Source organism: Pseudorca crassidens, chromosome 7 (genome assembly GCF_039906515.1).
Source record: "Pseudorca crassidens isolate mPseCra1 chromosome 7, mPseCra1.hap1, whole genome shotgun sequence".
NCBI classification, from domain to species: domain Eukaryota; kingdom Metazoa; phylum Chordata; class Mammalia; order Artiodactyla; family Delphinidae; genus Pseudorca; species Pseudorca crassidens.
Genome location: NC_090302.1, coordinates 94,193,993 through 94,199,886, shown reverse-complemented (window position 1 = coordinate 94,199,886; position 5,894 = coordinate 94,193,993). Strand labels below are relative to the sequence as shown.

Below are 5,894 nucleotides of genomic sequence, written 5' to 3'. Positions count from 1 at the left end.
CAGATGAGTGGATAAAGACGATGTGGTACACACCTACAATGGAATATTGCTCAGCCATAAAAAAGAATGAAATAATGCCATTTACAGCAACATGGATGCAACAAGAGATTGTCATACTGAGTGAAGTAAGTCAGAAAGAGAAAGATAAATACCACATGATATCACTTATATGTGAAATCTAAAATATGGCACAAATGAATCTATCTACAAAACAGAAACAGACTCAAAGACATAGAGAACAGATTTGTGGTTGCCAAGGGGGAGCAGGGGAGAGAGAGGGATGGACTGGGAGTTTGGGGTGAGTAGATGCAAACTATTACATTTAGAATGGATAAACAACAGTGTCATACTGTATAGCACAGGGAACTATATCCAGTCTCCTGGGATAAACCATGATGGAAAAGATTATAAAATAAGAATGCATGTATGTGTATAACTGAGTCACTTTGCCGTACAGCAGAAATTAGCACAACACTGTAAATCAACTCTACTTCAATAACATTTTTTTTTACTTTTTTAAATAAAAAAGTAAAAAAATTCCACTTTGACATGAACATGCACTATAAAAATCATTTAAGATGTTGGAAATCTAATTGTTCTAACTCCAAATACACCAGCTCCAAAAAACAGATTTCCATCATAGTTTACCACTTGGCATTTTGCACGTTCCTTTTCCAGTTGAAACAGGGTGATTGATGGCTGTTTATGAATGTCAGCTCTGATGTACTGGAGTTGACTATGGTGGGTGCTTGTGGGCAATCTGATTCTGGACAGGCTTGTGAGGCCCATAGGTGCATGTACCTAGAATGACATTTTTACACACAGGGGAGAGGGACAAGTTAGTACCTTTATGGATGGGTATGTAAACACATGCAGAAAATATTCAATAATACACTTGTCTGCACTTCAAGTTTGCATACGTAATGCTAATAGAGAAACCCATTTGACCTTGGTCCTTTCCAGGGGTGCCTTGATTTTTGTCTACAGTTGCAAACAACCAGATTTCCTAAAGAAATCTTTATAGTCAAGGAAGGGACTCATATTATATAAAACATCCTCACTCACTTACTTTGCTACTGCCAGTTGTGGTTACAGACGAAAACAGTTCAGTCTAAGTAATGCTGCCTGACCAAGACACAGTGCAAAATAGGTTGAAAGAAAGGTAAACACTTGGAAATACATCCTGTTCTGCCTGCCCGCCCACGCAAAAGGCTGACCCGCTTCCATAACTCTTAGGAGCGCTCTTCTGCCATAAACGAGGGACAAGACGCAAGGAGCTTGGCGGGCTCCACTTTCCCATTCAGTGTTTTATCTCAGCCCTTTCCTCCTCCTTCCTCAGAGACACTGAGCACTTGCTATCCGAAGTGAAGTCACACTTCTCTTCCACTCACTTATTCTGTGAACATCACCAACTAGACTCTGCAAAGACCAGGACAACTCAGAAACGCACCTGTCCTCCAGGCGTGTCTGCAGGTAGGCTAGCCAAGGCGAGTTGTAACAGGATAAGAGTTTGCTTTCCCCCCTCCCCAGTCCAATGCAGGTAGGGTAGGGTGCCTGTTCCACAGTCATCTGGGAATCGGGCTTCTCTCCAGAGGCCCTGTCACCATCCAAGCCCCCCACTTCCCTCCAGTACAAGGGAGGGGAGAACACAAAGGAAGACGTGTTCCACCCAGTCCCATCTGCAGAACCCGGTCCCAAGGCCATATCTCCCTGCGGTGGGAACTGGTGCTCAATATGGAGAGGGGGGCACACACACTGCCCCTCACAAAAGTCGAGCTGGCCCCACCCAGGGAACAGTAGAAACTTTCCACTGGAAGCTGCTCCAAGTGACAACGCTGCTCTTAGCAGGGGCTGATGGGATACGGGCACACAGCTGGACGTTCAGAGCCAGTGCCTAGAACTGCAAAGCCAAGGGCATCCTTCCATTTCAACCACTTGGCAACTTGCTTTTGTGAGTACAAGTTTTTGTTTGTATGTTTTTTTCCAAACACATTTAAGCAGAACAGAGCAAAGTTTCAAGCAGGCCTATAAAGTGCTTTCCCGACAGGGAACAGTTTTTTTACTCTAGTGGATCACCTAATAATTGAAGTTTTCCATGGCAAATATATAAGCTCCTGCAGATCACATATGAATATTTAAAATTATTTTCTAAATGTCCAGGCAAACAGGTAGGTCAGCAGTCTCTTTCTTCTTATTTCCAGTGGTTTCTGGTTGGAAAAGGAGAAAAATAAACTAGGAGCCCAGGTACTAATATGTGCTGTGCATGGGTGAGGTGGCAGGGGGACCCAGCAGAAGGGTATGCATCTCAGTTTTGCTTTCAGTTTTATCAAAGACAAGATAGCCACATCCAAAAGCCTTAGAAATCGATACCTAAATGGTCAGTGGGTGCAACAGATATTTTATTCATAAAGTGAAGCATATGGTCCGGATTTTTGGAAGAAGCTTCATTGAGCTAGGAAGTCTCAGCCTGCCTGCAATCTGAGATTCAGTAATGCAAGAACGGTCTCCTTTCATTGCTGGGGACCTGCTCGGGGTGCAATGGCTAAGTAACAAAACTCAAAATGTAGTGTCTGGACATGACAGCAATCTCTATTATCTCTCCCGATTTCCCTGGGGCAGGAATTTAGACACCGCTCACCTGGGTTTTTCCAGCTCAGGGTCCCAGGAGGGTCAGTCAGGGGACAGCGGAGGCTGCAGTCACTCCCGGGGGGCAAGTTGGATGATCCTCGAGCTACTTGAATGTCCTCACAGCAGGTCAGCTGGCTTCCCCCAGAGCAAGCGAAACCAGAGGGGCAGCCGGGCAACGTCTGTGACGCCTGATGGCCTCAGAGCCTCACAGCGAGACCTCCAGCACAGTTCACTGGGGCGACAATTTCCAGAAAGGTGTAGGAATATCAAAGTCACACTGTCAGAGAGCTAGTGGGTGGGATGGATGCTGGTGTGATCCCTTTGGAAGGTATAGTTTGCCCCAGGGCCTAGCATGCAAATCTTTAGGTAAGTCTAAAAGATGCCACCTGGCTAAGCTCACACAGGGAAGGGGTAGGGGGATAGTCTCCCCGGGACACAGGTGGTCTGGCTCCGAAGCCTCACCCCCAGCATTCTGCTAGAAAGTTCCACTCAGGAGGAGTTTTTTCTTAACACAACTCTCTCAGTGAGCACTGGGTTGTCAGCCCTAACTGAACAGGAGGCACCAACTCAGAGGGACAAGAAACGGGTAAACTCTGAAAGTCTGTATTATCAGCACCAGTGAGCGATAAGCACTGGCCAGGCCCGCAGCGCCTGGTCCCTTTCTTCTCCTCTCCCAGACCCATCACACACCTTCGGTTCAGATTCTCACCATGATCAAAGGCCTGAGGCAGCAAGCTGGGTGCCTTTAAAGAAGAGAAAAGATTAACCTTGGAGACTGTTAGACGGAGGCTGCCAGAGTGGCCGCGCAGGCTGGCTGGAGGAAGGTATGAATTCCAGTGGCCCTGCCAACAGCACTGCGGTCGCGGGCCTTGCTGCTCGGTGACTTGGCACTTGCCCTCTGCCCTCTCAGCCCCCAGGTGCTTCCTCTGCAGGTGACACTGCCTTGGGCTGGGGGGGGGGGGGTCGGGGAATGGGAATGATGCTGGAAATAGACCTCTGACCTCAGGCCTCCAGGGACCTTAGTATAGAAACACTAACACGTGGAGTTCAAGGAATGCAAAGGCCAGGACCCCACCCCAGCCTTGCCCTGGAAAGCAGGACTCAGCTCTGGCTGTAAGAACTCCACAGAGCCTTTCTGGGGTCTTGAAAGACCGCATTCTCTCTCCCCCAGCCCCCTACTCCACTGGACTTCGGGAATAATTAGGGATGGGGCCACTGGGTAGAGGGTAACTCAAGAAGATTATAGGAGTGGACAGAGGCCTCGCCATCTGACCGTCACCCCACAGTGAGATACGCAAGTTGCATCTGGGTTGGGAGGGAGGGGCCCTTGTCCTGATAAATGCACATTGAACAGGGAGACACTGAGAAAGACTTGTTTACCATCTCCTCTAGATGCCAGTCCCGGAGGCCCCGGCCCCTCTGGGCAGCTCTTGTTTCCTTTCGCAGCTTGTTCCAATAACTGGGCCTGTTGACCGACTGGGGGAGGCACCCCCTGTGCTGGGGGACAGGCAGCTCCCCTCGAGCTCCGACTCCTTGTCAGGAGCAGTGTGGGTGGGACCTTGAGCATGCAAGGGTGGGGTGTGGTGTTCCTAGGGGAGGGTCCCGATACCCAGCAGCCAGTCACCACTTCTCCTTACTGCCCTGCAGAAACTCCCTCCTGGGTCTGAAGTCAGGGTCCACTTGCAGCTGCAGATGCCCCTTCTCCTGATCAAGGGCAGCCCCACCTGGAAATCCAATCACCTGCATGTCCTATCATCGCCTGGCTCAGGGCAGCTGGGTCTCGGAGGAGGCTGAACAACAGAAACAGAAAGGGAGGTCACCCACCCTCAGGACAGCAGATTCCATGCCTTCTAGAAAGAAGGCAGCTGACCAAGCCCCCTCTGTTATTTCTGGGGCCCACAACAGGCCTTCAGCCCCTCCCAGGAGCCCTGGGTGGTGGTGATTTGTAGAGCTACCCAGGAGTCTATGCGAAAGGCCAAAGGCGCCACTAAGCCCTCCTCAGCACTTCTCCCAGGCCCTACAGCCCTCCTCCATCCTTTCCTCCCGCTCCAGCCATAACGACCTCTGCTTTGGGACACCGAAAGGAGAGAGAGGAATTTTACCGCAGGGGCTATGGGCGAGAGTGCTGGCCTTCAGGATGGAAAGGTCTCTGCTCCTCCCTGGGAGTTTGGGACTGCCTGTTGGCTGTGTTTTTCCTGCTACCGGCACTCTTGTCATCAGCCTGGAGAAGTGAAAGTCTGATGTTCCTCATACCCACAGACTGCAGCGATGGGGGAGCCTGCCTGCCAGTAAAAGCCAACCGATGGGTTCTTGGATGCAAGAAGGGCAGACTGGAGAGCATCCAACCCATGTGTCCTGGGAGACCCAAGCCCCTCCCCAGAGAGCCTGCAGACTGAGCATCTCCTGGACTGGCTTGTTCTTGTGACTTGATCTGTGACTTGGGGTAGGGGTGGGATTTCTGCAGCCTGTGTTGGGGGGCAGGGAGACCTGCAGCCTGGGTCTCTTCCCTCCTCCAGAGCCAGGACGGGGATCAAGAAAGGCAGAAGAGGAGGGATGCGGAAGTCAGGGAGGAGGAAGGAAAGACCAGGTGGTAGAGACCCAGACCAGCAGCCACAGCTGCTCTTTGGATGGAGCCCTGAAAGAAAGCTTGTCAGGCAGCCGGATGGAATGTCAGTGAAACTAGGAGCTCAGAAGCAACTCGCTTTCCTGTTACACAGTTCCCACTGGTGACCCTGCACAGGCCAGGTCGTCTCAGAACATTTGCTACAAATGCCGGACTGCCCGCTCGTCCCTAAAAAAACTCTCTCTGATGGCACCAGGGCTGCTTAGAAAGCAACTCCCTGGAAAAGGAACAGAGTCCTACCTACACTTGGGAGAACAAAGCTGGCTGGAAGCAAGACCTGCTTCCGTGGGGCCAGGGGAGGACATGCCATACAGGAAGTGGGAGGTGATGGCCAGTGTGACAGCAGCCAGAAAGCTACTGGAGTGGGGCCCCAGAGGATGCTGGGACAGAGAGCTGCAGGAAGACATTCCAGGTTGAGTGAGCCTCACCACAGTCATTTCCACGGCCGTTTCTTCTGAAATCCACATCCTCCTCTCACTGCAGTGTTGACCCCACCTGGTCCCAGCATGGGTCCTGGGGCTGCATAGCGTGTTAGTATGTGGGATGCAGTCCCAACACTTGGAGGAAAGAAGCAGTGCCCTGGAGCCTCAGTACAGTGACTAGTCCATTAGCAGCAGCAAGTTTACAGGGCTGAGGAGGAAGG

At 50.9% G+C, this 5,894-nt stretch overlaps 1 long non-coding RNA gene across 1 annotated transcript; it reads right to left on the bottom strand.

Annotated features, from left to right (window-relative positions):
- Positions 1 to 259: 259 nt before the first annotated feature.
- Positions 260 to 3,753, bottom strand: LOC137227120 (uncharacterized). Its single transcript, XR_010944711.1, has 3 exons — positions 2,639 to 3,753; positions 2,077 to 2,207; positions 260 to 801 (listed from the first exon to the last, which is right to left on the bottom strand). It is a non-coding gene; the product is annotated as an uncharacterized lncRNA (long non-coding RNA).
- Between the last annotated feature and the right edge of the window lie 2,141 nt (positions 3,754 to 5,894).